General features: G+C 37.6%; 1 long non-coding RNA gene across 1 annotated transcript in view; it reads right to left on the reverse strand.

Annotated features, from left to right (window-relative positions):
- LOC128247884 (uncharacterized) overlaps positions 1-22,388 on the reverse strand; it is a 211,621-nt gene that overhangs the window by 138,669 nt on the left and 50,564 nt on the right. Inside the window, exon 2 of the long non-coding RNA XR_016242046.1 lies at positions 7,696-7,784. This is a non-coding gene — a long non-coding RNA (uncharacterized LOC128247884). The remainder of the gene's footprint in view (positions 1-7,695; positions 7,785-22,388) is intronic.

Raw genomic sequence — 22,388 nt, forward strand, 5'->3', positions numbered from 1 at the left:
AAAGCACCATTCAAGCATGATCGTTGCCAGCATCACCTTACTGACCCATGTGCTGGTGGCACATGAAAAACAACATTCTAGTGTGATCATTGCCAGTGCCGCCGAACTGGCCCTCGTGCCGGTGGCATGTAAAAGCACCCACTAGACTCTCAGAGTGGTTAGCGTTAGGAAGGGCATCCAGCTGTAGGAACATTGACAGATCAGATTGAACCTGGAGCAGCTTCTGGCTCACCAGTCCTCAGTCAAACTATCCAACCCATACCAGCATGGAAAGTGGACGTTAAACAATGATGATAACGATGATGATGATTATTATTGTTATTTTTTAAAACCTGGTACCTATTCTAGCGGGCTCTTTTGGCGAACCTCTAAGTTGTGGGGACGTAAACATACCAACACTGGTTGTCAAGTGGTGGTGAGGGATGAACACAGATACAAAGACACACATAGATATATATTCCTTTATTCTTTTATTCGTTTCAGCCATGCAGCTGTGGTCATGCTGGAGCACCACTGTGACAGGTTTATTTCAGTTTCTGTCTACCAAATCCACTTGGAAGGCTTTGGTTCGCCTGTGATAATAGAAAACACTTGCTCTGAGGCACCACATAGTGGAATTGAACCTGGAACCATATAGTCAGGAAGCAAACAGCCACACTGCTGATCATGTATAAAGACCTCCACACACTCAATTTATGGAACACCACTTTTCAAATTTGGAATGGTGCACTTCCTATTCCTGACATTGAAGGTCATCTTTAAAATGAAAGCCTGATTCTAGCCAAACCATTCCCTCAAAGTCTGTTCCATTACCATTCTCTATTCTTTAATTCAATCCATTGTTTAGAAACTCCTCTATAGATTCTGCTATTCACAACATTCTTCTTACACCGATATCTCCATTCTACTTGCTCAATCTTCTTCACTCTCTTTCTCACCACATTTCATTACGTTTCCATCCTAAATCTTATATTAAGTACCACATTCAGTTCTCAAAGCCAAACTGACATGTGGACTTAATACAAATTCAGATTTTCCTACAATATATTAATATTTGAACTTTTTTTTAATTCCATAAAATTTTTAAATCATTTCAGTATTTTGTTAGAGAAATGGTTTCTGTCTTCTTTCGTGCAATATGACACCAGCCAGCTGAAGGGAATTAACAATTCTAAAAGGTAATGCAACAACAGCAGCGGATAAAAGAGATACCAAGTATATTCCAGGAATACAACAAAAAATCTCTTGCCAGAAATGCTCTTGATGTCATTAAGAGATGGAGCAGACCTTATTCTTTGATGGAAACTAACATTGGGAATAAAAGGGACAGGAATCCTTTTAACCATTTTGGGTTCAGACAACCAAACTTAACTCTACTCATAGACATGACTTAACAGTGGCAAATGAACTGAAATTGTTACATAAGAGCCAACATCAAACCTAAAATAACAAGGTGCAGGAGTGGCTGTGTGATAAGTAGCTTGCTTACCAACCACATGGTTCTGAGTTCAGTCCCACTGCGTGGCACCTTGGGCAAGTGTCTTCTACTATAGCCTTGGGCCGACCAAAGCCTTGTGAGTGGATTTGGTAGACCAAAACTGAAAGAAGCCTGTCGTATATATGTATATATATATATATATGTGTGTATGTGTTTGTGTGTGTGTTTGTCTCCCCCCCCCCACATCACTTGATAACCGATGCTGGTGTGTTTACGTCCCCGTAACTTAGCGGTTCGACAAAAGAGACCGATAGAATAAGTATTAGGCTTACAAAAAATAAGTCCTGGGGTCGATTTGCTCGACTAAAGGCGGTGCTCCAGCATGGCTGCATTCAAATGACTGAAACAAGTAAAAGAGTAAAAGAGTAACTATCAAAGTTAGATTAATTTTGTTGCAATATATCTGAAAAACTGGATGGGATGGTCACAACTGGACTGTCGTTGATCAAGAGCCCACTCAACTCAAGCTGAAATTCTGGTAACGAACTACAACATACCAACAATAATTAATGCAAAATATTTGAATTTTCACATCTGTCTCACCCACGTTGTCTTTGGTAAAGAATATATTTACAAGAAATAATCCTGACTTTTGATAGTTGCTACTGTAAACAAAATAATTCCAAACTTGGTAGAGTATCATTTATTTACTGTGGCAAGGGCTGAGACTGCAAAACCACTGATTAAATATTTCACAGGAACTGAGTCATTGAATTCCCTGTTCTGAATTGAAACCATAACAGGTTTGCCTTCATTCGGTTGTGCACCACCTTTATTGTACTCAAAAGAGAAGCATGAAGATCTGTTTGCCTTCATTGATGAAATGCAAAGTCATTTCACCATTTGATGGTGGTGAAATAGGAATTAATGATACGGTGGTATGATTTCATAAAGGATTAGACCATAGGCATCCATCTTGATGGCATTCAGCGATGAGCGTAATGCATTGCTAGTAAAAGCCATCTGCACTCTCACAGTACAACTAACATCCACCGTGTGGGGGTGGGGGGATAGCATTGTTGGACACATACTCACAGTGAGTCAGCCTACAATAGCTACTGCCCCACCCCTTCCCCCACCGTCCATAGTATATATATATATATATATATATATATATATTGGTCTTGTGGAAATATATTGATAATAGGATCTAATTTTATAATAAAAGAAGGAGGGTTGTTGAGGCAGACTGAATTATTGAGCCAGAAAGATCTGTTGTGTACCATCTTTATTGTACTTAAAAGAGAAAGGGTGAAGATCTGCTGGTTTCTGCCTAATTAAAGTGAAATGATGTCGTTGATCAAGAGCCCACTCAACTCGAGCTGAAATTCTGGTAACGAACTACAACATACCCACGATAATTAATGCAAAATATATGAATTTTCAAATCTGTCTCACCCACGTTGTCTTTGGCAAAGAATACATTTACAAGAAATAATTAGAGATTAACAACATTAAAAGAATACTAAATGCTTATTATATTTTCCAATAATTCCTTCACAGTTCATCCCCATGCCCTCTCTTTTTATCCTCTTGATAAAATTGATCTTTTGGCAATAAAAGTTTGATTGAGGGTTTAACCATATTTAGACATCTGGATAAACAATCACCAGCCAGAGTGTTTGTTTATCATTTAAGGAATGTTTAGTTGATAAACAAAGCTTTGTTTTTATTTCGTTTCAATATTAATGCTTTTTCTCCCACTAGCCACATTGAAGTGAGGCTGTCTGTGTTTTGTTAACCTTATTGATATTGTTTAATCTGTTATTCTAATGATTTGACTTTTTATAGTATGAAAATGTATATTGATTCGGTCTTGTCTTAATATCAAATAAATGTGTGCAACTAAAATAAAAAAGAAAAAAAACTTGTCATAAAAATACTGTATTTTCTTTTCTGTTCTCTTTTGGAAAAAGCACAACAAAACCTTTGACTATTGAATTCTGGAGGTAAGTTTATTGTGAATCACTTGTGTGTGGTCGGATTTTGATTCCTTTAGGCAACAATTTCACATCATCTTGGAATTGGGAAATGTGTGAATGTTATAATTTCCCATTTATTCTGTCCTAAAATTCTCAGACTTTGTAACACCGTAAAGGTATATAATATAAAATTTCCTGTAAAATCAAGATTGGTTTTTGGTTTCTTGAATTCTAGTGTCTCTGTTTCAATGTCAAATTCCATTCATATTTATTTTGTTTGCTTTCAGGAAAGATGTCATAACTCCATTTTCTATCTCCCCAAAATTCAACAGAGTTTGTTCTTTTATCAACCCTCTGATTTCGAATATATAAGCATCTGATTTTATTTGTCATTCTCAGATCCTAAAACATAGAATTTTCTTTTGATTTCTATGAAGGTTCTATAATCTAACGAAGTGCTAAGTGTACCATTCATGCTTTGCCAAGGATATAAGCTGTATAAGAGAAACTATCATAGTTTCAGGTGGCCAAGTGTTTCTTTTATTTGCTTCCAACTCCGCAAAGTTATTCACTATGTTAACGTAGCTGAAACATCAGCTGTGTTACTATGGTAACAACACAACAACAAACTAAGTTTGACACAAAAAAACCTCTTAGAAAAATGAAATCTATGTAATGAATGTACATGTGTGTGTATGTGAGTGTGTTTGTGTGTATGCATGTATGTATTGTGCGTGTATGCATATATGTATGTGTGTGTGTGTGTGTATGCATGTATGTATTGTGCGTATATGCATATGTGTGTGTTTGTGTGTATGTATGTAGGTGTATATGTATGATTTTTGAGTTTTATCTAAGTTAGGTATCTCCTCTTCAGCAAGACATCTCTACCTGTCTCGATTTCATACTTTAGCCACCCTCAATACTATTCCCATCATCCTCAGCTGAATGGTTCGTAAGACCAACCTGATATAATATATAAATATATAAATAATATATAATATATGTACACACACGCATATGTATGTATGCATGTATGTATGCGTGTATGCATGTATGTATTGTGTGTGTGTGTATGTATATATGCATATATGTATGTGTGCGTGTGTATGATTTTTGTTGAGCTTTATCTAAGTTCTTCCTGAGAGAGTTTAAACCAGTCCCTGAGAGAGTTTAAACCAGTCCCTAAGAAAGCGACGAGAGTTTTTGAGTGAAGAGAGTTCCTGGGGTTTGTAAATATGTGGTTGCATTGGTCCCTAATACTAGGCTGAAGCAACATATATCTCAAGTCATATCACAACAGACCACACATGCACTATACTAGAACCCTAGGAGAACCCAGATTAGGACAGCTGAGACCTCACATGCACACATATAACCTCTTACTGTGGAAGGGGTAGACCCAGGAAGACATGGGACAAGGTGTTGAAGCATGATCTTCGAATGTTGGGCCTCACAGAAGTGATGACAAGTCACAGAGACCCTTGGTGATATGTTGTGCTTGTGTTGACTTGTCAAGCCAAGTGAGACCATAGTCATGTCTGATGCCAGTGTCAGGTTAATGGCACCCGTGCCGGTGACACGTAAAAAGGCACCCACTACACTCTCAGAGTGGTTGGCATTAGGAAGGGCATCCAGCTGTAGAAACCAAATCAGACTGGAATCTGGTGCTGCTTTTCAGCTTACCATTTCTAGTCAAAGTGTCTTACCCATGCCAGCATGCAAAGCAGATGTCAAACGATGATGATGATGATACACAAACACATACATATGCACATGTTCATACACACAGAGACACACACATACACACACACACACACACACAAACACACACATATGCACATGCTCATACACACAGAGACACACACATATATGCACATGCTCATACACACACACACACACACACACATGCTCATACACACACACACACACACACATACACACACACATGTGTCTGTATGTATGCTTGCATGTATGAAAGTATGTATGAATACATATATATATCTAAACATTTATTTGTAAATAATATTTTTAAAAATGCAGTTTAGACAAAAAATCAGGAATAGCAAATAGAAGATTTCTCAAAGACACTGGGAAAGAAAATACCTGAGGCACCACCTATGTTGCTATGGTAACAACATCTCTCATTGTTTTATCTTTGGCATGAACAAAATGCCCAGCTGAGTTTGTCACTAAAACCTCTCAGCAAAATTGTCTGCTTTACACTGTGGTTTCTTCCCATCTCTTGGATTTTCTGCTGAACCATTTCAAAGCACCACTCAGTGAGGCTTTTTCCTCTTCATTTTATTGTCTTGGGGCTTGCTTACATCCATCGTTTCTTCTTACTTTCACTCAATGATTGAATGAAGGAACCTTGTCGTGGTTGTTTGACATGTGTTGAAACAACAGCCAGATCACCCTCAGATCACACTTTATCCTCTTCATAAGGAAACACACTGGAGACAGCGTAGCCATAAATACACTAAATGAAGTGATTTTATGACAATTTGGTTTTGAATCTACTTAATCAGTGTTAATCTTGGACTAAATGCCAACATTGGTGAAATTGCTTGGAGAATTATCATCAATTTTGATACACATCCTAGAAAAGGTTACCAGTTCTTGCATGAGATGGAAACAGTTCAAAAGGCCATCATGTTTTGATATTCACACTTCTGAGCAGACTTTGAGTTTTTATCTCAGCTTTAATATCAAATTGCAGTACACATATACACCCCACCACACACATTCATACACCCCCCACACAGTACATGTATACTCATGCACGTACACATGCATATACACACATTAACACACAAACATGCACATACATGCACACACTCACACATACATACGTATATATATATATATATATATATATATATATATATATATATATATATATATATATATATATGTATGCATGTACATGCATGTATGTGTATCTGTCTACACACACACACACGCATACAAGCGCACACACGCACACATACACACACAAGCTCACACACACACATACAAAATATAAAGGATTAGGGACTTGGGAATAGGTACCTTATTAACACTCTGATATAATCCAGATCTGATTAACCACATGAAATGACAGGGGCCATACAAAACCACTTAAGATAAACAATTAATCAGTACTTCACTTGATAGGTAAACCCTGACTCCTCTTCATTTCATTTCATACAACATACAGAGGATAGAATGAAGACATCAAAAAGAAGAATGGAGAATTATACATCATCATCGTTTAACGTCCGTTTTCCATGCTGGCATGGGTTGGACGGTTCGACTGGGGTCTGGGAAGCCAGGAGGCTGCACCAGGCTCCAGTCTGATCTGGCAGTGTTTCTACAGCTGGATGCCCTTCCTAATGCCAACCACTCCAAGAGTGTATCAGGTGCTTTTTACATGCCACTGGCACAGGGGCCAGAAGGGGCTGGCATCGACCATGATCAGGTGGTGCTTTTTGCATGCCACCAGCATGGGAGCCAGTCTATACTATATATTCTCTCTTATTTTGAGGAATGTCATGTTTGAAACTATTGGAAAATGTCAAGTTTATTGAGGCAATGTGACTTGCAAAAAATACCAATTCTAGTTTTCGGTCGATAACTATCCTCGTTACTGGAATAACGATAAAATTTAATTTTCCAGTGAAAGGGTTAAAGTATTTACTTTTGAACGTCATTGTATTCACAATGTTTCTGTTATTTTGTGTCTGACAAAAAATAGTTTTTTATTTGGATCAAGATGATGTATTTTATGATACTCGTTTGTAAATCTCTACTTCATACTTCACTGGAGAGCTACGATACATCTTTATAATATATTCTATATTTAATATATAAAACTATAATTATTTGCGCTATTAACCTCATCTTCAGAGACGAAACATATTTTTACATCTACACCATATCAAATATTGAAAAATATCATTCATACAACGAGTTTAGTAGTCTGGAAAATGGAAATCGTATGAACACCAACCAGTCTCAGATATTTAATCCACTTTTGGATTTAAAACTTGCATACCATGGTAGTAGTAAGGGAAGGAATGCATCACATCAAACTACCTTACCATTCTGTACCAATGTCAGGAGAACATGAAAAGGTTTGCCAGACAATCTACCAATGAAAGACTTGTAAAGTTAAAAATAACCAATGCGTAACCAGCCATGTGTTTTAAAGAGAACTCTTAAATTAACACCACACTTGAAGAAGCACATATTATTAAGATCAAGGAGGAAGCTTGTATATAGTCAACTGACCTGCTAGAAGTAGTAGATGAATCTCCTCAAATCACTCTCGGCTTCTTTAAAAAGACACAAATGATATGGTTCGGGTTTTTTCAGCAGATCTGAAAAATAATAGGGGATGGTCACAGTTGGAATGTGTTTGATCAAAGATCTACTTGATCAGAGCTGACTTGAGATAAACTAACATCATCATCATAATTCACTACCACCACCACCATCATCATCATCATCATCATCATCATCATCATCATCATTATTATTAGAAGAATTACAAGAGTTGATAAAATTTCTTGAAATGGATCCCTTCACTCCATATTTCAAGTCATTCACTGATCTCACAAAACATCTGAGAAATGTAAATATTAAATAATGTCATTTCTCCATAATTATCATCTTATTAACATTCATATTTGGACATTTAATATTTAATGCACGTTTCTAATGTAACATTAATTCAAAGGATGTGACTCAGTACAAAGTCTTCCACTGGTTGCTCAGCATCTTTTTGAAGGAAAAGGGGGGAAAAAGTGGGGGCTACACTTGGAAACAATAATCTAAAGCCTTAAATGACCCAGAAAACTTGTTTTTTTTCTGTTTTTAAGGATCTTCATCATTTTCTCTGTGACTGTTTTGATTGGGTGTTTCGTAAAATTTTGGTGTTTGCATGTTATATTTGATCAGTATTTTGACAGCATTTAGAACAACATTAAAAGTCTTATCACAAGTTCAACCAGACCATCAGATGTTGTTATACATCACTGGTCACAGTGCACTTCTAATTCTATCTTGATTGCACCATTCTTTCTTGTCTTCATCCAAATTGCAAAATTCTACTTCAGTACCTCAGAGGGGTGCATTTAGGGCCATGGTTGTTCTCTAGCTATGGTAGTTGAGTGTATACCTGACAAGTCCAACTAAATTACAAAGGTAATTTCACCACTGGACACCTACCGTGATGGTCAACTTTTTCTCCTATTTTACTATTTCTCTTTTTATATCCGTTTGAAGGTTTCTTCCAGGCATTAACCATCAACCTAGTGTTTGGCCGAAAGGCTTTATTTATTGTCTTCGTCTATCGTCTCTAATTACTTTTGATTAATTTCATATGTCCACCTTGTATTGTCTTGTTTGCTCAAGCCCTAGTTCTACGCAAAACTCACAGGTGCTGCTGATATATGAAGTTCTTAGTCTTATCGTCAAAGGCATGAAGCTAGGTATTATCATTTTACAGTTGATAATTGATGAAGTATCACGGTCCTTCTGTGTCTGTCCTACATGTATGTTTTGTAGTATTTAATGCATTTTTCATTTTTTGAGTAACTGAACCCCACACATCCCGGCTTTTGTTAACAGTAAATTACAAAGGTAATGGATTGAAGCACCACCTCACAGAAGCAAGTACAAAGTGTACTCACTTGAGGTTGGAAGCTAGCTAAACTGAAGAGGCAGTAAATGGCCTGCCTTCCCACCCACTAAGTTGGCTTCATCTTAAAAGCTAAAACATTGCAAGGAAAAGGCTTAGTGTAATAATTAAACAGAGGTCTACTCGACCAGGACTGATTTAAACGGTGAAATAGGATTGGAATTTGTTGTTAACCAGGTGGACTGAGGTTTTTATAGACTTATGTCTCTTGCCTAGAGGCACTAAAAATAGAAATGTGACCAGCATGTTTTAATTATAATTTTCTATCTTCTATCTGTGTTCGCACTTGAGCAAAGATACAGCAATTCTTGAAGCCTCGATATGGTTTTCCTGATTCTGTTTTCTTTGCTTGTTTATTTGTTTGGAGAATTTCTCAAGCTGAGTTTGATAATCACAGAACCTGAAAGGAAAACTGACTGGAAATGTTCTGTTATCAGCTGTGAAGAATAGAGTAAGAAGAAGAGAGAGAGAGAGAGAGAGAGAGAGAGAGAGAGAGAGAGAGAGAGAGAGAGAGAAGAGAGAGTGTATGCATGTGTGTGTGTGTGTGTGTGTGTGTGTATACGTGATGTAATGAAACCATAGCCTTATCTGCAACATCAGTCTGGTACTCAACAAAGAGCTTTGTCTCATCAATAGTCTCGCTTGACTGTGGGGTTGGTTGTCTTAGAGTGGTTAGGAAAGTAACGTTAGCATGTTCAAAGGGAGAGAAATAAAGAAAGCGAGAGAGAGAGAGAGAGAAAGAGAAAGAAAGAGATAGATAGAGAGGGAGCATGAAAGAAACAGAGAGAAACAGTGTGTGCATTAGTGAGAGAGATAGAAGGTCAATGAGTGGTGAAAAAGCAACATTATTGAATATAAGAAATGTTCTTTTGCAAGTGACCAGATCTTATCAGTGACGTGTAGAGGTGTGGGTACAAGTCTCCATTGAGAATAGTTTGAGAAGAGAACAAAAGCAAAATGAAGACATTCTGTGAGAAAAGATGGGTTGTGGCATATTTATCAAAGATTTCGGCTGCCCAGAAAACAAGTGGATATCTTTCAAGTATAACACAATACCATTAGGAATATAGTCTTTATCAGTGCGCATATTCCTTTGTTGAATTAAAAACTCTGTCTGTGCGTCCCTGTGTGGGCGTTCCTATCATTTAAGTGCATCTCTATCACTTTGCAGAGTTATAGATTTGCTGGCCCGGGAGGGTACTTTTGCTGCCGGTAGAAGTCCATGCGCTGGTTCATATCAAGTGTCCAGCAGTATGGTGTATCACCAACACCAAGCATGTCACACGGAACTGTCAATCTACAGCTCCACCGAGCTGTACCCCAAGGGAGCAAATGTTGTGTGCAATGGCAGTAAAATTAAAGGGACAAAATATTTTATTTGCTTGAAGCAATGAACTCTGGGAAGGTGATGGCTTCTGCCAAACTGATATTTTGTTTTTTAAAGATGCAAGTACAAAGACATGAAGCAGTGGATTATGAGATTATACACTACGATATAACTTTATTGTATGACTGTGTGTGTATGTGTGTGAATGTGTATACATGTGTATGTGCATGTGTGTGTGTGTGTGTACATGTGTGTGCATGTGTATGTACGTGTGTGTGTGTGTATGTGTGTTAATATATGTGTGTGTATGTGTGTGTGTATGTATGTGCGTGAGTACATGTGTGTGTATGTATGTGTGCGTTAATATGTGTGTGTGTACATGTGTGTGTGTATGTGAGTGTGTATGTGTGTGCATACGTGTGCATGTGTGTATGTAAGTATGTGTATTTGTGTCTACATGTGTGTGTGTACGTATGTGTACGTGTGTCTACATGAGTGTGTACGTGTGTGTGTGTGTGTGTGTGTGTGTACATGTGTGTGTACGTGTGTGTATACTAACATTCTCTGACTACAAAAGCTAATTTCTGCTGATTGAACTGAACTAAGTTTAGTACCTGCATTTCAATTTAACAACTCCAGAGAGTGTAAATTTAATTTGTGCAACTAATATAATTTTACACTATTTCTGTCTATTTTCCGTGCTATTTATAAACCCCGTATGCTCTGACATTTAAAACATATGACATTTATTTTAAAACAAACAATATTCAGTTCCATCGACAGAATGTTCCAGAGACCAGAACTGTATTCTGCTTATTTTGAACATGTTTATCACATTTTGTGTATAAGGCCCCCTTTTAAATATTTACAGCAAAATTCATCTGTATAGCACGATATCATGTGGCATTTATTATATAAAATAGTGGCATTTATTGTATGAAGCAGCGTTTTATTTAATCATATAAGAATACTTGTTTACAGAGATCTGTCCCTATCCATGGAGACACGTGAAAATATGGTCTAGCCTTGCAAAGGGCAGCTTTTCTAGCTTCTCTTCTTTCTTCCATCATCATCATCATCATCGTTTAACGTCTGCTTTCCATGCTGGCATGGGTTGGATGATTTGACTGAGGACTGGTGAACCAGATGGCTACAACAGGCTCCAATCTGATCTGGCAAGGTTTCTACAGCTGGATGCCCTTCCTAACACCAACCACTCTGAGAGTGTAGTGGGTGCTTTCTACATGCCACCGGCACGAAGGCCAGTCAGGCGGTACTGGCAATGGCCACACTCAAAATGGTGTATTTTACATGCCACCTGCACAGGGGCTAGTCCAGCAGTACTGGCAACGAACTCACTCGAATGTTTTTTCACATGCCACTGGCACAAGTGCCAGTATGACAACACTGGTAATGATCACGCTCAAATGGTGCTATTTACATGCTACTGGCATGGAAGCCAGACAGTTGCTCTGGCAATGATCACGCTTGGACAGTGTTCTTAGTGCTCCACTGGTACAGGTGCACTCCACTAGGATCAGGTAAGTCTTAATTTAGGTTCAGCTAAGCATTAATCTTGAGTCAGGTGAGCATTAATCTAGGATCAGGTGAGCATTAATCTAGGATCAGGTAAGCATTAATCTAGGATCAGGTAAGCATTAATCTAGGATCAGGTAAGCATTAATCTAGGATCAGGTAAGCATTAATCTAGGATCAGGTGAGCATTAATCTAGGATCAGGTAAGCATTAATCTAGGGTCAGGTGAGCATTAATCTAGGATCAGGTAAGGATTAATCTAGGGTCAGGTGAGCATTAATCTAGGATCAGGTGAGCATTAATCTAGGATCAGGTAAGCATTAATCTAGGATCAGGTAAGCATTAATCTGCGGTCAGTTAGCTTTAATCTAGGGTCATGTAAGCATTAATCTAGAATAAAGTAAGCATCAGTCTAGGATCAGGTAAGCATCAATCTGGGATCAAGCAAGCATTAATCTAGGACCAGGTAAGCATTAATCTAGAATCAGGTAAGCATTAATCTAGGATCAGGTAAGGATTAATCTAGGATCAGGTAAGCATTAATCCAGAATCAGGTAAGCATTAATCTAGGACTAGCTAAGCATTTATCTAGAATCAGGTATGCATTCATCTGACTTCTGCTCACAACAGTCTTTCTGTCTCTCACAATTTAGGAAGCAGTATAGCACCTGAAAACAATGGAAGAACCATCATCATCATCGTCAAAATTGTCATTGTCCTCCTCCTCTCCCTCTCACCCCTCTTCCCCCTCCTCCTCCTCTTCGCCACTGCCACTGTCGTCACCGCCACCAAACTTAAAAAAAAAAAATGAAAATCGGGGTTGATTAGTTTGACTAAAATTCTTCAAGGCAGTGCCCCAGCATGGTCGCAGTCCAGTGACTGAAACAAGTTAAAGGAATAAGAGAATGAGAGATTAAAAGTGAAAGCAACCTCAGTGGAATTTGAACTCATGATGTGAGGAGTCATTTTGTGCCTGATTCTAGTGATTGTTGTCCAATGGTAATAATACATATCAAAAGTAGAGATGAAATACACAATATTTGCAAGCAATATCTAATTGCTGCCATAGTTATATTTTTCTTATCTGCCAATATGAAGAACATCAAATAACAAAATATCCATTTTGTATCAATACAATGGAGAAAATCAGATAAATATAATCATTCCAGAGAGGAAGAGAATTACTTGAGAGTAAATTTGCAGTGAAATTAAACGGTCATCAAAGAAAATGGAAAATTATGGTGGGCAATATGGTGCTGCTAGTCTGATTACCATTCCACACAATACTACAACTAACTGAGAACAGAGCGAATGAAGGGTGGGGGGACAGAGGTAGTGTTCTTGTTGCTGAAGTCTGTCTCTTACTTTCTCTCCTTCTCTAGATTAGTGTTATACTGTTTCTATCTTCTTTAGGATGATGATGATGATGATGATATTAATAATAATAGTTATAGTAATAATAATAATAATAATATTAATAATAATAATAATAATAATAATAATAATAAATCCAAACTAAAACTAGAACAGCAATGGACCATGATAAAACGATGGCAAGAAAAGCCCCTACATGGTAAATACTGTGCTAAACTAAATGCGAAAGAAATAGACAGAGAAAAATCCCAGCAATGGCTGAGAAGCTCAGGACTCAAAGCAGAGACTGAAGGATTTTTAATTGCTGCACAAGACCAAAGCCTCCCCACCAGAAATTACCAAAAATACATAATGAAAAGAAATATAACAAGTAACTGTAGAATATGTGGAGATCGACAAGAAACAATAAATCATATTATCTCTGGCTGCCCAGTCCTGGCTAAGAAGGAATATATCCACAGACACGACAGAGCTGGGACCTATATACACTGGAAGCTATGCCAACATTATGGAATAACAACAGAAAAAAGATGGTATAAACACACGCCAGAAAAGGTCACAGAAAACGAGAAAGCAACCATACTCTGGGATATGCCAATACACACAGATAGAGAAATTAAGGCAAATAGACCAGATATAGTTGTCAAAGATCATGAAGAAAAAAAATGCTTTCTAATTGATGTATCAATACCAGCAGATGACAACGTTTCTCTAAAAGAAATGGAAAAACTTTCAAAATACAAAGACCTGGAAATAGAGATAACTCGAATGTGGAATCTAAAAACAGAAACAATTCCTATCATAGTAGGTGCCTTAGGTATAATAAAAAAATATTCAGACAAATACATAACAAAAATAGCAGGACTTACAAATATATATAACATACAGAAAATTGCACTACTGGGTACTGCACACATCCTACGCAAAACACTTTCAATACAGTAAACATAAGAGCACCACAGCAAACCACAGCACATACCCAAGGTGCACAGAGCTGCGCTCGGTAGTGAAGTGAAAGCAGATTATAAAAATAAAACTACTGAATAATAATAATAATAATAATAATAATAATAGATATAAGTGCTGCCACTGATAAAAATATACCTGTAAAAGAATTTGACAAACTTAGTAAATATAACAACCTGGAAAGTGAAATACAAAAGATGTGACATCTTAAAGCAAAAACTGTTCCTTTTATTGTGGCTGACCTAGGTATGATGAAAAGAGGTGTCAGAAACATCTAGACAACATCCTAGGAGAACCATATCTCAGAGTTGTCCAAAACATTGTGTTGACAAGTACCACCCACGTCCTTAGAAAAATTCTATCAATTTAAATGTTTGTATCGGATTATATGAATGTATTTCTGTTCTGCTTTCTGCACTTCTCTCAAAGCTTTCAGTTATATCTCAACATCTCTTAACCTTCACTTGCCCCAGGGTGTTGGGTGTGTTCTAGTAAGTGATTGCATCAAATATGAAGATTAAAATGATGATGATAATAATAATAATAATAATAATAATAATAATAAACCCTCTTTTAAAATTAAAATTAAAATACTATGTCCTAAAATTTGAAATTACAAGAATTTGGAATATGAAAAGTGTAAAGTTTGTGCCTATAATAATTGGTGCATTGGGTGGCCGATGCCAGTACTGCTTGACTGGCCCTCATGCCAGTGGCATGTAAAAGCACCCACTACATTATCGGAGCGGTTGGTGTTAGGAAGGGCATCCAGCTGTAGAAACTCTGCCACATCAGATTGAAGACTGGTGCAGCCGTCTGGTTTGCCGGCCCTCAGTCGAACTGTCCAACCCATGCCAGCATGGAAAGCGGATGTTAAACGATGATGATGATGATGTTGAAGGTGATTGGAATACAATGTCTTGTAGAGCTTCTACAGAAAGTTTGCCTCTTAGGTACAGGAAATATTATCAGGAGGGTTCTAAGCACTTGAAAGACTACTGAAAGCTTATGGATACCTGCCACCCACATAAGTTCTACCAGGGAAAAGAACAGACCCGAACCAAATCAATAATAATAATAATAATAAATGCCCTGATGTAGTACCAGGCAGTAGCTCTCATGGCTTTTCATCTTAACTGACTGGAAGCGTTATCATGTACATTATTTTGTCTTGGTATAAAAAGATGGGCTACAGCAAATATTCTGCTCAATACCACAGATTTGCTTGTCAGTTATTTGACCTTAACCAGTTGAACATGTCCCTTGGTGGCTGACAATATGTGCATCTCTGATCACCAGCAGAAGTAGTGGGGGAGCATCATAACCATGTGTTGAGAGGAATTCTTTGGGGTTTGAATAATTCACCTTTGGAAACATGGGTGTTTTGCTCAACATCCTTAAACAACCCTTATTCAGGGACCTTTTGAGCAGGATGGGCTACTCAACATCAAGAAAATTCTAACTGGGCCCCACCTGCGAGGTCATGCAATGTTTATCTTGACATGAGATCACCATGTCGCGCACATATGGTTGTGATGCATGTGCCTGGTGTACCCTTATCAGACGGGTAGTCAGGATGGGTATATTGGGCTTCGTTGGAGAGAAAGAAGGAGAAGAAGAGAGAGAGAGAAGGGGAGAGAGAATAAAAGAGAGAGGAGGGGAGAGAGTAAGAGAGAAAGGAGGAGAGTAAGAAAGAGAGAAGGAGAGAGAGATGGAGAGAGAGAGGGAGAGAGAGGGAGAAAGAAGGGAGAAGGGAAGAACATAAGAGAGAGTGGGAGAGAGATGGGGAGGAAGAGGGAAGGAGAGGAGGAGAGGAGGGAAGAGAAGAAGAGCGAGAAGGGGAGAGCATAAGAGAGAGAGAGGAAGACAGAGAGAGAGGAAGATGGAGAGAGAGGAAGGGGGAGAATGAGAGATGACTAGCGTGTGTAAACATTAAGAAAATCAAAAATGGAAATAACAAAAAACAAAATATTAGCAAAAATGAAAACAAAAAGCATCACCGTCCCCCCTCCCATAAGACAAAAGGAAAATATTTTCGCCTCCCGCCTCATTAAATGACATTTCTGTGTCATATATTGAACTGAGAATGTCTGTGACAGGATGGCATCGTAGATCGGAGAGAAAGAAAAGGCTATGCAATATAACGACACACTTATTTGAAATGCATTTAACAACATCAAGCAAAGAAAAGAAGAAAAAAAAAGACAAAAAACACCAACAGCAACAACAACAACTTAGACAGTGTGCTCTTTATATAAAATCCATTTACACTTTTCTATCTTCAGCAAATTTTTCCCTTTCCCCGCCCCTCCGCTCGCTGACTTCTCCTCCTCTTCCCGAGTCTTTCATCTCTTGGCCATCACACACCATCACGTCACATCGCATATCTACACTCCTATGTCTTTGCTTCATAAAACATTCATGAAATCCATGCTCGGGTGACTTGGTAAGAAATAAATTCCTGATTAATTTACAGTCTCTACTTTGGTAAGGAAAGTGGGCGGTGGAGAGGGCGTGTGGGGGGGGGGGGTGAGTGAGCGAGAGTGAGAGAGTGAAAGTGGCTAAACGAGTGGGAGTTTTAACGTCTTCATCACTGAAGGTAAGATAGCTGAATAGATTTAATGGCTGACTTGCAGGATATCAGGATGTGTGTGTGTTTGTGTCTCTTATTTAATTCTTTGAATTTATCTTACACACACACACAAATGGATGCATAACACTGATGCATAGACACACATATATATAAGGACGTCTGCAAACACATACCTAGCTACATATATGCAAACATTCATACAGACACACACACACACACACACACTCACACACACAGTTATGTATATATGCATGTAAGAAGGGATAGCTGGATAAATAGTCTCTACTTTGGCAGTGTACAAATATAGTCGAAGCTGTAATAGGAGACTTCATTCCCAGAGAACAGTGCAAGGACAAAGCGCCAGGAAAGAAGCACGGAAACACGCTGTTTGTTTCTCAAGTAACCACTGAATAAATGTGGAATTGATAAGATTTTTTTCAATGACTCAATGCTGTGGACTTATTCTCTGTGGTTTATAACTGACAACTCAATGCGATCCGGCAGCAGAGAAAATCATGGCAAATATTCTATTTAACATTGCATTGTCAAACACAAAAGATATGATTCCATAATAACACAGCAACAATACCAATGCTTACAGGTTGAAAGGAGGGGAAGGAGTAGAAAACAACAACAAAATGGGGGGAAAAAAAGACCACTAACAGTACACACATGCTAAAATACACATACACATCATCATCGTCGTTTAACGTCAAACAATATCAGTATATAAAAGCAGAAAGACATATATATATATATATATATATATATATATATATACACACACACACACACATGTACATAGGTGCTTATAAATACATTATTTATATATATATGAATAATTATATTATGTATGCATGTATGTGTGCACACACACACATACACACATACAAACACATATATATGTATATATGTATATACATATATATACATATGCATATATGTACACACATGCACACAAACACACTCACACACACATGCACATATATGTGTATATATATATATATATATATATATATATATATATATATATATATATATATATATATATATATATATATATACACACACACTAATATCTATCTGTCGATATATATATATATATATATATATATATATATATGCAGATAAGTGTATACATAATATTTCATACATGTCATATCTATAAATATATAGATCCTTTTAAATGGATTTGATCATGAATATTCATACACACACACACACACACACACACACACACACACATAATGTGTGTGTGTGTGTGTGTGTGTGTACATGCATACATATATTGCATATGGCAGAGTGGATACGGTGTTGGATACAATGCTTTGTTGTATTTGATCTAGTTCTCTTCACTCTGTGTTCAAACCCAGCTAAGGTCAATTTTACTTTTTATCATTCCTAGATAAATTGGTGGAATTGCTCCAGTGTTGGATTATTGGATGTCTTATAATATATGTTCCATCTCTTTGTATTCTCACAGAAATACCTGTAATGACACTGGTGCCAGATTGTACCTATTGTGTGTTTCTCTTGGACAAATTGGTGGTGTGTGGAGAGACACAACTGTTTGTCTTCAACAAAATGCCTTGACCGAACGTGCACAGACAAGGGCACAAGCTTGGTTAACCCTAAGTAACTGAGATCTTAAAAAAATACATACACACAACACACACAAACACATCTCATCATCATCATGGCTTGACTTGATGAACAAACTTTTATGCAAGTGTGATATTCTGAGATGCTCTCCAGATTTTTATATACAGGGTGGCCCAAAAGCAGGTTTACAGTTATCACATAAGCACTTTAAATTGTTTTTAAAACATTTTATTACATTTAAATATCTATCTTACAATTAACAAAATTAGCATAGAATAATGGTTTCATATTTTTTTATAATTAAGATCTAAACTGTTCTATATTTAAGAGATGAGGAATTATGGTGTAGTGGTTAAGAGCACAGGCTACTAACCCTAAGATTCCAAGTTCAATTCCAAGCAGTGACCTAAATAATAATAATAATAATAACATCGAAAAGTACCTTAGGAATGAGAACCCCAGTTCGAAATTTCTCCAAGATACCTGATGAAGGTTGGAGGGTATATCAGCTGAAATGTGTTAACAACAAACAAGATGAGGACAAATATCCATCAAATGTAAATAATGTAAATAGTGTAAATAATGTAAATAATGAAGATCTAAGCTGTTAATATATGAGTGTGAAAGAGATAGTTGAATTACTGAAAACCTACTTTTGGGGCACCTTGTAAGGAGGGAGCTATCTCCCTTGCTAGACATTAACAGTGCATGAGTGGAACTGGGGGTGGGGGGTGGAAGGATAGCAACGGTAGTCTCCTGGGATGTGTAGGAGAGGAGTCTCTGTTGTGAGGTTCTCTGTAGTACAACAGAACCCAATCATTGATATATGACAGTCATTGTGGCATCCCTTCATCTACGGACAATATTACCTGGATAGTGGTCCAGTTGGTCATTACTCATTGATGGGAAATTCACACCTGCCAGTTAAGAAGACATCTCCGAAAGGTGCCATCTATGTCACCTGCAGGTATACTGGTAGTTAACCAGGCCAATACAGAATAGACTGACCAGGCTGTGGAAATTGCAGGGAAAATTCTATCCTGGCTACTCTGCTATTATATCATGATTCTTTCTCCATCTCTTTTTGTCCACAAGCTCAACTGTGCATGAATTCTTGGCGCATCATCAGTTCTTGAAATTACATCACATAGTAGAGTTTTGATGTAACAGGCAAGTAGGGATTTCTTCAGAGCCATTTTCAAGCCTTTTTTTCTGCCCCTTTGTTATAGTGAGTTTATGATAGACCCTACTATAGAGTAGGGTCTATCATAGAGTTTATCATAGAATTTATCATAGAGTGTAATATAGAGTAGGGTATCATAGAGTAGAGTTTAATCATAGAGTCGGGTCTCAAGTATGCAATGATCCTCTCTTTTAGTTATGTCTTTGACAGCATGGCATTGATGCCAGTAACTTGTACCTGTTTAAGGACTTGGATGCTGATTGCAAAATTACTCAAATGGATGCTAAGGATGGTGCAGAAGCAGCAGGTTGCAAGCATTCAAAGAATTGTGGATGAGTCTGTAGGTAACCAACAACTCAGAGCTGTACAAGAAGAATGGCATGAAATAATGTCTCCCTACACACTCATCTCTCATCTTTCCTCTGACACGCTGGATGCTCCAGACTGTTCTCTGTTAAATATTTTCTCTTTGCTTTTACAAGTCTTTTGTCAAACATATTTTTTTTTTATTTTGACACATCCACCAATATGATGCACTTCATGTAAATGGGGTGGTGGACTGAAGGTAAAGCAAAGAGGGTAAGAATCTTCTTAAAGTTTGGAACGGTGGAGAATGTCTGCCTTTGTCAAACTGACTTTCAATTCAAAGAGATCACTAGCTTCTGTAAAGGAAGAGATTACATGCTGCAGGACTGACTCTATGCAAGCAACAAGTGCTGTACCGTCAGCAAAGAGTAGCTTTTGGAATGTGTTGTCAAAGTGTGGAAGAGTGATCGTCTCAGCTTGAGCAGGCTGCCATCTGTTCAGTATCATATAAAGAAATGGTCTTCATAATCAAAGAGATATGTAGCTCTTAGGAGCATTATACTACTACATTTTGGGACGATACAAAAGCTAAGGGAGTAAAGCTCTACAGAAAACCATGGGGGAGGGACCCAAAGGCAGATGTGTATAGATATATTTAAAGAATAAGTGGAGATACCGCCAGCTCCATGAATGTGGTGAACATATTGACTTGTCTTTCTTTTATGGTGAATCCTTGGTTGGAAAGGTGGTGAGTGTCATTTTGGACTGGGCACTTGGTTCTGGAGGCATCCCAGACACAGCAGAGGTGAGTCTGGACTGTTTCCAGACCCAAGTGGCACTTCCTAAACTTATAAAGCTCATACTTGTTTATATAAGACTGTCATTACTGTGTCCACCCATAAATAAATACCAGGATTCTGTAAACAATCCAGGATAAAGATAAGAGAAAGTGACGAGGAAGAGAAGACATATGAAGGCAAAATAAAAGTAAATAAAGCAGAAAGGATCTTATGCTGACCTGCCATACTTTGGAGAACAGATTGAGAACTGTGAAAGAAACTGGTCTGGTTACACTCTTTGACCATAATTATCAGACAAAAAGAAGAAGAACAACAACACAGAAGCAACATGAACTCTTAGATGTTAACCAATCAGATTAGCTAATCAGATAATGTTTGTATGATATAGATAAAAATAAACAGCATAGATACAGGCATGGCTTGCTTCCAAATCACACGGTTCCAGGTTCAGTTCCACTGAGTGGCGTCTTGAGCAAGTGTTTTCTTGGGTTGACTATAGCCTTGTGAACATGAAAGAAGCCTGTGATGTGTGTGTGTGTGTGTCTTGTGACTATGTTCGTCTCCCACCCCCACTTGACATCTGATGTCGACGTATTTTTACATCCCTGTAACTAAGCAGTTTGGCAAAAAAAGAATGATAGAATAAAAACCAAGCTTAAAGATAATGAAAAATAAGTCCTGAGGCTAATTCATTCGACCAAAACTTCTTCAAGGCCAACACGGCCGCAGTCTCATGAATAAAACAAATAAAAAACAAAAAGATATGAATAAGAAATTTAGTTGCACACATGGTGTAAGATACATGGAATCTCACGAATGATTCCTTTCCGTGAGGATCAATTCACATCACTCCGTGCCATGTTCCAATACGGACTAACATAAGGAGAAAATGTATCAATAGAGATCATAAAAGAAAACATGGATGCTGTGAATAAGTTCCAAGCCAAAGTCTTCATTAAAAAACTAAAAACTGTTGGCAGAAACTGGATACATAAAAGCATGTCTGCTGTTTCTTCAATCCTTAATCATATTCAACTTGCTGATTTACAAGATTAGCAATAAAATAACACACAAACAGCATATTGTTGGTTAATTTAACTTAGATATTTCAGTTAGTCTGTCTATGTCTGTCTATCTATCTATCAACCTGTTTGTCTGTCTGTCTGTATGTATGTATGTATGTATGTGTATGCATGTCTCTCTGTCTATCTATTTGTCTGTATGTCTGTCTATCTATCTATTTATCTATCTATCTGTTTGTCTGTTTCTCTATCTATCAACCTGTCTGTCTCTCTGTCTGTCCGTCCGCCCGTCTGTCTGTCTGTCTGCCTAACTATCCATCCATCCATCCATCCATTCATCCATCCACCCAGCCGTCCATCTACCCATCCCTCCCTCACTCCATCCATTCAATCTTTCATTCCAACATTTCCTCATCAATTCATTCATCATCCATTTATCTTTCTATTTTTTTAATATTTGAATCTAAGTGTTTAAATATCCAACTCTCTCTCACTCTCTCTCTCTCTCTCTCTCTCTCTTCTCACCTTTTCTGTTAATATGGTCAAGTATCAATATCTAAATCTTCTAAAAAA

This window comes from Octopus bimaculoides, chromosome 5, assembly GCF_046866305.1.
Source record: "Octopus bimaculoides isolate indiv1 chromosome 5, ASM4686630v1, whole genome shotgun sequence".
NCBI classification, from domain to species: Eukaryota; Metazoa; Mollusca; class Cephalopoda; order Octopoda; family Octopodidae; genus Octopus; species Octopus bimaculoides.